Here is an 11,346-nt window from a genome sequence, read left to right as displayed (position 1 = left end):
AACCCCGTCTCTACTAAAAATACAAAAAATTAGCAGGGCATGGTGGCGGGCACCTGTAGTCCCAGCTACTCAGGAGGCTGAGGCAGGAGAATGGCGTGAACCCAGGAGGCGGAGCTTGCAGTGAACTGAGATCCGGCCACTGCACTCCAGCCTGGGCGACAGAGCGAGACTCCATCTCAAAAAAAAAAAAAAAAAAAAAAAAAACCTATGTTGCTCAATCAAACCCTGTTTTTTGCACAATGCCTTGGACTTAGCATTTGCCAGTCACATAGACATTAACAGTATGATGAGATGTAGTGAGAAGTCCAAAGTCTGGTGAGTTGGCTTAATTTGATTTTATTTTCTTCCTTCATAATAATATATCCAAATTTTGTCTTTATGGATGGATCTGTAAACACAGGCTTACCCATCCCGCTTACGGGCAAGGCAAATGCTGCTTCTTGAAAAGCAGGGGTCCGTGGTGGGTCATGATCCTCCTTACCCAAGTCGTCCCCGGGCCTGGCTTTATCTTCACTATATTGTGGAGCCACTTCATTGAGTCTTGTACTAGATTTTAACTTTCCATGGCTTCCATGGTTTTGCCTTGTTTTTTGCGTAGAATGTGTCTGTTTGCCGTGTCACCACCCACTTTGGGGCCCTGAGCCTTCTCATCAGCACTGTTGCTCCCAGAGACGTGTCCCCATTTCCCCCTCTTCCAGAACCATTTTTTCCTTTGGGCATCATCTTTGAAATTTGCTGTTCTAAAAATATTTTGTTGTTGTTTCCAGATAATTTTTCAAGTGAAGTTAATAAAGATGGGGTAATGCCAAATGAAGTATAACAATCAGGAAAATGAGCATCTCAAATACCCAGAAAGTCAGGATGTTTTGAAGAAAATTATATGGTATGCAGAGAAGAAATACTCTCTAACTCAACTTTCTTTGGTTTTCTTGGTGATTTCATTTGAGGGTTTTGATGAATTTATCAGTGGTGATGAGTCAAAAATGTTTAAAGGATTAGGACAAATAAAAGGGAGCTAAATTACACTAAGGAATTATGAGAAGATACCAGTGTCTACCTCTCCTGTTTCCCAAGACCATGGAAGGTGAAAATAGGCTGCCTGGAGTTTCCCTCCACCCCCCACTAGAAGCAGTGGAGCTAATGATGCTTTCCATTTGTGTCATCTTGCCCTGATGGCATGAAAGTGTAGTGAGATGAGCAAAGTGATGATGAATTGTTAACACTTGTTCCTGCCTTGCTTTGCCTTCCTATCCCACCCACCAGCAAAAGCAGACATCCTGTCATTAGGAGGGTCACAGGGGAGGCAGAAGACAGGACTACTGTGGAAATGCAAATGGAGGAGACGGACTCTCCCTGTGAGAGCACAACACGTCGCCAGGCCTGAGCTGGCCATGGGAGAGTCAAAAGGAAACTGACAGGGAGAACCCCCAAGCAACTTGGAGTCTCACTGGACAGAATAAGGCCTATTTTTAGAAAATGTGGCGAGGGCTTTACAAAAATGACAAAACACAGTGCCATTTCTGAAATTCATGATAGTGTCCCCTTGTATGTAGCAGTCGGGAGAGGATCTTAAGTAATTTAAAAACTGACTACGGCATTTTTTTCTTTTGCAACATTCAGAATGCATGTGTCCCTTCCTTCTCAGCCTCTTCTTGATGTAATTCAAACAATTGAGCACCTACTACTTGTTATCCAGAGAGGGACAAAAGAGCATTTCGAAAAAAAAAGATATGCCCCTAAAGTGTAAAGGAAATATTTAACTTCAAGGAGATAGGAGTTTACACTTAAAAAAAAGTTAAATACTGTCTTCTTACAGAAACTGCTGCTGCCTGTGGTCAGGCTCCTAGATGATTTGAACCCCTCTGTGTCACATTTCAAGGTATTGGAGCATTAGGGAGAAATAAGTGTAACCATAGAATCCCTTCAGCAACATCAGAGCTATCCTACTCAATGGTTACCATGTCCCTGGGATGCTCAAAAGCATATTAGCCCTGGCTAGAATTGTTCTCTCTCAGAGTGAGCATATCTGAAATCTCTCCTTGAGGGCCCTTGACACAGGAGAGGGCCTGAGAATCTGTCCTAAGCAGTAATTCACCCTGCCCCCCACTCCCAAGTGGCTGACCAGGAGTAGCTGATGAAAAGAAAGCACTCCTGAGCATTGAAGGTAACTCAGCTGACCTCAACAAGGCATTGCAGCTCAGTCAGCAACATTTGTCAGAGAAGGAATTTGAACACACATTTCCCGGATGTATGCCAAAGGCATGGCCAGCAAGGGCATAAACCATTTTGAGAAGGTATTCTTCGATTCATACACGAGATGTCTGTCAAACACACACAGCATAGCAGGTGCTGGGAATACAGTGGTGGCCAAGCTCCTGGGGTTCAGGACCACACCACCCCCTCTTTCCTGAAGAGACAATGGGAGGAGAGTGGTGAGAAACGCATTCTGACCCTGACTATGCAAGGTGAGCCTGAGCTTCCTCAAGAGGCTGATCATGTTCTCCAGTGAAAGGAAAAAGGAATGGGTTTGGACAGGACACCCCAGGGCAGAGTCACTGCAGTTACCTGTGGAGTCCTTCAGAAAGGCTCACTCACCCTGTGTCTCCTTTGGTATAACCATCCTCACAACCCACTAAGTTTTTCTTACATCCAGCCTGAACCACTCATTGCAATCTTTTGATTTTTTACTTTTAAAAAATGAGAGATCTGTCACCCAGGCTGGAGTGCAATGGCACACTCATAGCTTACTGCAGCCTCAACCTGAGTTCAAGCAATCTTCCCACTTCAGCCTCTCACTGCAATCTTAAGCCTGCTTCAGTTCTCTGCAATTGGAGAAGATGGCAAAACTTTGGTCAGAGGGAAATAGCTCCTGTCAGAATTCAGTCTTCCCTGACACCAACTATTCCACATTGAAAAACTCATCTGTCCCTCCAGACCCTGCAGAAACACCCTGGCCCTGATTTGTCTAACCAAGCACGATCCTTCGTATTTTTCTTTGACCAGTATCGTGTACATTCAGCTGCCTGACCCTGGGGTTGGCTGAAATGTGGATAAATGGTGGCTAATGTTATCAGGTCCTGTTAATGGGAACAAACAGCTCTCTCCACTGTCCCACACCCGGTATCAGCCACCTGGCTATTCTCCGAGTCTCTGTTTCTTCTCATCACATCTCTCTGAGCCTTGGCTTCATCATCTGTGAAAGGGGACTCATAGTTACCCTGTTGAAGAGTTGTGAAGATTAAATATGATAACACACACAAAGCCTGGTGCCTGGAGGGTGCCCAACAGATGTTGGTTGCCTTCCTCCTCAGTGGTGGGTTGGCCAACCTGACCCAGTGGCCCAGAGGCCCAGAGAGCAGAGGGGACAGGAACTTCAGCCCTACAAAACGTTTCAGGTCATCTCTGCCTTGAAGAATGATGATGTTCCAGGTCTCATTTGAGGACCTAGAAGGGACTAAAATCTCTTAGACTCAAGAGGAACATATCCTTTTCTGTAGGGAGGAGAGTATTTCCATCTCTCAGCCTTCCCTGTCAGCACAAGTCTTGATCCCTGGGAAAGTGAGAGAGGGGGCAGGAGTGCGCCAGGAAGATATGGGAGAAGTATCACCAGTGCAGTGAGCTGACCCAGACATCCTGTCATTCTTTCCGAGACTTATTTGATCAACTGCAAAATAAATGGGCTTATATCCAAAGTTAGTTCATGTCATCAAATCCATTGGACATAAGCCCCATGGTTCGATAAGCGCCTCATACCTAACTGATCAGAACTCTTTGCCTACTGACAAGGTTTTGGAGAGTTTGCCACCCCTCAAAAACGGAGCAAGAAGCAAGGTGGCCTGCTTCATGTAAGTAAGAAGTTTAGGATGGGTGTAAGGAAGAACTTACTGAACTCTGGAAACAATTACATACTGAAAGAAGGAAGCATTCAGGCTTCATGGGTGCTTCTGAAGGGCCTTAAGATAGGAAGCCTGTTCAGTCACAGGGGTGCATTTGCCAAGAACCTTTCTGGAGGCAGAGGAATGGACTGTGTGACCTCTTGGCCCTACTTTTTCAGCAAGATCTCATGGAGGCCACAGCTGCAGACTTCCCAGCAAGAGGGCTTTGCCTGGGAGATGAGGTGTGGCCCAGCTCCCCACCAAACACATGCCTTCGAGACTAAGGGCTCAGGCAGTGCAGACGCAGATATAAATAAGCTTCGCGTGACTCTGTCCTTAGAGCGGATGCCTCCAGCCATTGCCCAAAATGGGATGGAGGGAACAGGAGAAGGGTGTACAGAGAAGTGGTGGGGGTGGAGTGGGTGGAGTTGGGGAGGGCTGGGGTTGACAGCTGAGAAGAGAATGATGGTGAAGAGGCTGTGTTTTCTCTCACCTCCTAAGTGTGTGTGTCTGCATGTTTCTGTGAGATAGGTGTTCATGCAGGGAGAGGAGCTGTCCTACTTTTGGGGAAGGGGGTGCTGTTCTTCATAACATGCTTTCTTTCTGTTCCCACTACCATCATCCTAGTTCACAACCTCATTATGTCTTCCTGGAATATTGCTTTCATTTCCTAATTTCCTTGCTGCTAGTTTCGGTCTCCTCTGAGTGAACTTTTCTTACCATTGCTTCTCAATTCTTTTTTTTTTTTTTTTTTTATTCTACACAGAGTTTTACTCTGTCGCCCAGGCTGGAGTGCAGTGGCATGATCACAGCTCACTGCAGCCCTGACCTCCTGGGTTCAAGGGATCACCTACCTTAGCTTCCTGGGTAGCTGGGGTTACAGGCGTGTGCTACCATGTCCGGCTAACTTTTTGTATTTTTTTGTAGAGGCAAGGTTTCACCACGTTGCCCAGGCTAGTCTCAAACTTTTGCGCTCAAGCAATCTGCCCACCTTGGCCTCCCAAAGTGTTGGGATTACATGTGAGCCACTACACCAGCTGCAATTCACTCTTCTAGTTAAAAAAACCAAAACTGGGTTCCCAATACAGTGCACATTCTTCAATTTATCATTGAAGATCCTCCACAATTAGACACAGGCCTAGCAGCCAGACCTCTGTTTCCTACGGCCCTCTGTGTGTATCCCAGCCCGCAGTAAAACTGGCACGCTGGGCATTCCATGAGCTCAGTTTGCACGTTCTTACCTTTGTGGCTTTGCTCATCTTTTCTCTCTATCTGAACACTCTTCCCTCCATCCCTGAAAAACCTGTTCGTCCTTCCGTGTCCTGACCTCCAGCCAGGCACAATACTCAGTATTCCTCCATAGCCCATATCCCAATCCATCCGTGTGAAGCAGTCAAGCTGCATGGCCCTCCGGTCGGAGCCACTGTGGACAAATGGAGGCTAATGTTACCATGCCCTGCCAGGAGCAGCCGCATGCCTCCCATCAGCTCCCTGGCTATTCTCTGGCCTCCAGCCCTGGTTCTCACCCTGACTTGAAGCAGTCCTGGCTGATCTGGCTGCTGGCCATCCCTGATGTCCACCTTGGAGACTGAGGCAGAGAGGCAAGCTGTCTGAGCTCTCAGCAGTGGAGAGGCTGGAGCAGGGCCTGCTAGTATCACAGAGGCCCACTGTGGGCCTCGAGTGCAGCTGAGGCTCTAAACTGAGGGCTGAGGTAGGAGCGAGTGGGCAGTGACTAAAACTTGCAAGTAAGTTTTATTTTTTAATTTTTTTTAAGAGTACTTATCTATCTCTTTCCTCCTAGTCATTCTCACCCTCCTCCAGCAGCAGCCTCCTCTTGGTCAGAATTTAGAATATGTTGTTGCTTTGGATGGCTGGGGTTTCCGTTTCTAACTAGGTTCTTCCCTGTCCATCCTTCCTCCCTCCTGGCCCTTCTTTTTCCTAGACTATCTACTATGTGCAAATCATCATGTATATGTGTAGCAGATACAGAGTCCTGTCCCCAGGAAGCTCCCAGATGTTGTCACCTGTGTCAGGGTACTCAGTGAGTGTCCACGGTGCCAAGGTCTAGCTGAGGTGGCAAAGTGGCACTGAGGGAGACTTGAGCAGGACATACATTATTCTTGTTGACTAAGGAGGTATATGAACCCCGTAAGACCCTGTGGAAGGTGGAGTGAGCAAGAAAGACACCAGGGAAAAGAAAGACAAAGGGGCCGGGTGTGGTGGTTCACATCGATAATCTCAGCGCTCTGGGAGGCCGGGGTGGGTGGATCCTTTGAGGTCAGGAGTTTGAGACCAGCCTGGCCAACATGGTGAAACCCCATCTCTACTAAAAATACAAAATTAGCCGGACGTGGTGGAACACGCCTGTAATCCCAGTTACTCGGGAGGCTGAGGCAGGAGAATTATTTGGACCCAGGAGGAGGAGGCTACCGTGAGCCAAGATCGCGCCATTGCACACTCCTGTTTGGGTGACAGAGCAAGACTCCATCTCAAAAAAAAAAAGGGGGGGAGGGCAAAGAAAGGAAGAGGTGGCCTTTGGTTTCCCACCCCTGCAGTCCAGCCCGATTCCAGAGCCAGCTGTGAACCCGATTCCTAAAGCTCAAACCTGAGGCTTCTGCTCCTACGTGGGCCTTCTGTTAGACTGCCTGCCAGCTCGCGTTCTCTCCTCAGTCCCCTACTCCCCATGTGTTTTCATCTATGGATTCTGCAACAAGCTTTGGCCCGCAGAACCTCCCTCTGGGTGGCCGGATCTGTGACAGTAACCTTGGAAGCTTTCCAAGGCCGTGTTTTCTGCTGTAAAGATGGTAAAAGAAGGCCTGGCTGGGTTCCTGCCCAAAATTCCCTGAACTGCCTCCGCTTGTATCCTCATACTGCAGTGAGATAGTCATCTTTGTGCTTTTTTTTCAGGAAAGATACTTGACCTTTCCCTCCTCAGAGGCACCCACAAGTCCCTGAGGAGAAATGAAAGGTTAAAGCAACAAGGGAAAGATAAAAACAATGTTCAGCCTTTTCAACATCCAAAATAAAATACTGAGCATAGAAAGAGAGATTTTTGCTGTAGTAATAGACAAGAGAAAGAACAGTGGGACGACCATGGCCACTTGGGACATGCTGACTTTCTCATTGCTCCCTGAACCCCAGTACATTGCACGTCTCTGGGCCTTTGTCTGTGCTTGACTCTCAGCATGCAATGCACTCCTCCCCCAACTCTGCCCAGCAAACTCCAGCCCATCTCCTATGATTTACCCAAGTCAAAAGTCCTCCTCTCCAGGAAGCGGGAAGAACACCATGAAGGCCCCGGGGCTGAGTACTACTAGCCTTCTGTTCTACTCTCTAGTAAGGCACCCGGCCTCTGATAACTTTATAACGTTCTGCTTACATATCTGTCTCCTCTTCTAGACTGTAAATACCCAAAGGGAGGGATTGGGAGTTCATCTTTGCCTTCCTGGTGCTCAACATGGTGGCTGGCACATGGTAGGCAATCAAGAAAGTTTAACTATTTAACTGTAAATTTAGTTTCAAATTACCTAGCCTTTGTGCAGTTTCTGGTCTGAGCCTTGCCACTGAGAACTGGCTGTAAACACAAGAGCTATTGCTCAACCAATTCCTGGGTGTGGCTAGAAATGGCAGAGGCCAGTTCTCAGTCCTCAACTCAATAGCGGATGCCCCCTAAGCCATACCGCAAAGGATCCAGCATTCCCTGCTATGCCCTGAAGCAGTCTTATAATTCTGCAATCACTGCTAGATAAGCAATGTAGCCCGGGCCCTGAAGCTTGGCTCCTTTGTGACAAGGTGAAGCCTCATCATCCCTGTCTCTGGGCTTCACGTTCTCCATCTGTCGTGAGGTTGTAGGTCCTAATTAGACCTAATTAGACCTCGTTCACATTATTTGCTGTGCTCTTAGAGATTCCTGGAAGGACTGTTATTGTGCTGCAGCACAAAGAATATTATGTCAGGGTGCTATAAGAGCACAGCAAATAATGTGAACGAGGAAATAATAAGGGCACTTATTCCCAGAAGCATATTGATTTAAACCACAAAAGCTCCTTGGAACAGGGCTCAAGAATTATAAAAGCCTGAGCAATCAGCAACCCCTGTGGGAGGGGAGCCCATGCCAGGCAATTGCTGGAGAGTTCATTTGGCTGGTCTTGGCAGGCCAGTTTTGTCCCTCAGGTGTTCTCACTTTGGTGAAATTTCCCTGTTGTAATGAGCCCAGCCTACCTGCTGGGTTCTAGGGAGAAAGGACCATTACTTCCACATCCTTTGCATAAGAAGCAAAGAACTGGCCTTAGCACACAAGTCAATTCAATTCTCATTCTCCGTGTGATGAAAACAGATCTCCAGATAACGGAAGCTGCATCATCACTTTTGTTTCTAAAATTGGCATAGCAGGTCACACCCTGACCCAGCCATTGCTATCTCTGGACAACAACTTGGGAAAACCAGTTACTCTGTGAATATGAAAAATAAAAAGTCACCCTAACAAATGCATCATCCTGGAGTAGAAAAGCATGTTTAAACCTGCTTCCAACAGCAGAAAGGGCAGAGCTTGTAAGAAAAAAAGAATGATGGCACTAATTGGACAAAAATTTTAATTTAAAACTTGAAATGGGGGAGCACTGACCCCATTTCTCTGGAGTTTGCACATCCCAGGGGAAAGAAATAAAACTTTAAATGGCAAAAAGTATCATAATCCAAACTCTAAGATAGAATAAGTTATAGGGAATATACTTGCAGCATTCATAATAGATATCAGAGTAATATCCTTAATAGAGAAAGGCATTTACAAATCATTAAGAAAAAGATCAGCAACTAGCACGGAAAATTGACTGAGAACACAGAGAATCCACAAAAGAAAAAATAAAAATGACCAATGAACAGCTAAAAAAAAAATGTAATAATGTAGCTATGTGCAGTGGACCTGCCTGTAGTCCCAGCTACTTGGGAGGCTGAGATGGGAGGAATCGCTTAAGCCCAGGAGTTCAAAGCTGTAACGCACAATATCACCTGTGAATAACCACTGCACTCCAGCCTGGGCAACATAGCACAACCTCATCTAAAAAAAAAAAAAAAAAAAAAGTAATAGTGAAATACATATAATTTAAAAATGCAAATTTAAGCAATGAATTTAATTTTTACTTATTAGATTGGCCACTTTTTTTTTTTTTTAGTGGTAAGTGTTGAGTTCATGTTCTAAAGCAAACAATAACTATATTCCATGACCCTGAAATTCCATTCCTAGTTTCTCCTAAAGAAACCTTTGCACCTGGGCATAAAAAGACACATAGGAGAATGCTGAGAACACCCCTGTTTGTAAGAACAAATGCTGGAAGAAACCCAAATATCCATCAATAGATACATAGATATATAAATTATATATTTGTGTAATAGAACACTATACAGTGGTAAAAATGAGTGAATTATAGCTACATGTAGCAAGAGGCATGAACATTGAAGGGGTAGCCTGCCCCTCCACACCTGTGGGTGCTTCTCCTTAGGTGGAACGAGAGACTTGAGAAAAGAAATAAGACACAGAGACAAAGTATAGAGAAAGAAAAGCGGGGCCCAGGGGACCGGCGCTCAGCTTTCAGAGGACCCACGCCGGCACCAGCCTCTGAATTCCCTTAGTATTTATTGATAATTATCTTTACCATCAAAAAGATAAGGGAGTGGCTGGACAATAGGATCATTGTAGGGAGGAAATCAGCAGTAAGACATATGAACAAAAATCCTTGTAACATGAATAAGTTTAAAGGAAAATGCTGTGCCTTGAGATGCATATGCGAACATCTCCATAAACCTTTTAGCGGTATTGCTCCAGCAAGCCCCACCTTATTCCTAAAGGTGATTTTCTCCTTACTCAGTAAACAAAGCACACAATGGGTTTTACCCAGAGATGTTCCATTGCCCAGGGAGGGGCAGGATTCTTAATCAGCAAGCTGCCTTCAGGTAGTTGTTTAACAAAGACACATCCTGCACAGCCCAATATCCATTAAACTTTGAGTCACCACACCACGTGTCTCTTGCAAGGACAAAGTTGGGGGTAGGGTCACAGATTAACAGCATCTCAAATACAGAACTAAATGGAGTCTCTTATGTCTACTTCCTTCTATATAGACACAGTAACAGGCTGATCTCTCTTTCTTTTCCCCACAAACATAAAGTTGAGTGTGAGAAATCAGTCACCCTAATTCCATTTATATAAATTGTATGGTGTTAGAAGTCAGAATAGTTGTTCCTTTAAAAGAAAGACAGTAACTTGGAGGGAGTCAAAAGGGTTTCTGGGGTGCTAGTAATGTTTTGTGTCTTGATCTAGGCATGTGCTCACTCAGAAAATGCACCAAGCTGGACACTTATGACACATGCACTTCTCTAAAAAAAAAAAATTAAACAAAAGAAAATAATCAAAATATATACTTCAATTATTTTTAATAGGTCTGCAGTATAAAAAAAATCACCTCAATTGCTTACTTTCCAGATATATTACAGGCATAGAAAAATAATGTAAGAATACATTTTCTTATTATTAACATTCTGAAACATGAGAGGAAGCCCCTCAAAATGCAAGGCCCCCTTCATTGTACACAATATTTAGTGTAGCATGCAGGCAAATACAGGTTTACAGCTTTCTAAGAAATGTGTGTGGTACCATCTCCCTCTCCTTTGTCCAGCACTTTCTGAGCTGCCAGTGAAAGAACACATTCCTCCATATATCATAGCCTTGAGCCCGACACATCACATCCCCCCATATGCCTCCACTTCCTGGGCCCGACACAAACACATTCCCCCATATATCATAGCCTGGAGAATCTCCGGTAAGGTTACAACCGATTGTAAAAGCGCAGGAACCGATAAGAAAACTGCTAAAAGTATAACTTAAAATGTAAACCAATTGTAATGCTGTAACCAGAAGAATTCCCTTGTTTCTCTGTAACTTTACATATCCTGTTTACATCGGGCTATAAAGAGCAAGCGCACGCATTGTTTGAGGGCCTCTTGTATGTTGTGGAACGGAGGGACCAAGTTCGAACTTGCAATAAAGATCCTTGCCACTTGGCTTTGACTCTGGACTCTGGTGGTCTTCTTCGGGGAATAAACGGTCTGGGCATAACACCAGCAGGGAAGGCATTTGAGTGTGTGATATACTTCATTTACAAAATTTTTAAAGCAAGTTATAAAAGAATACATAAGTACAATTTAATTTATACAAAGGAAAAATATACAGAACTAAGGTACATGTTGTTAAAGGATACAAGCATATGTGGTAAAACTAACTAAAAGCAAGGAACTGGTAGAGACACAGTTTAGGAAAGTGGATTCTTCTGAGGAGGAGGAAGAGGAGGAGTGCAGGTATGGGGTCAGAGAGGGCACAGGGGGGCTTCTAGGAGACTGGTGATATTCTAGCTCTTAAGCTAGATGGTGGGTGTCTTGTTTTTCTAAGACCAGCCGAGCGGGCGCAAAAGAACCAGCG

The 11,346-nt window shown here is 45.1% G+C and overlaps 1 pseudogene; it reads right to left on the bottom strand.

The window, feature by feature from the left end:
• Positions 1-275: 275 nt before the first annotated feature.
• Positions 276-723, bottom strand: LOC116418712 (annotated as a pseudogene).
• Positions 724-11,346: the final 10,623 nt, after the last annotated feature.

The sequence above is a fragment of the Piliocolobus tephrosceles genome, chromosome 1 (genome assembly GCF_002776525.5).
Source record: "Piliocolobus tephrosceles isolate RC106 chromosome 1, ASM277652v3, whole genome shotgun sequence".
NCBI lineage: Eukaryota > Metazoa > Chordata > Mammalia > Primates > Cercopithecidae > Piliocolobus > Piliocolobus tephrosceles.
This window is presented reverse-complemented; position numbering and strand designations above follow the sequence as displayed.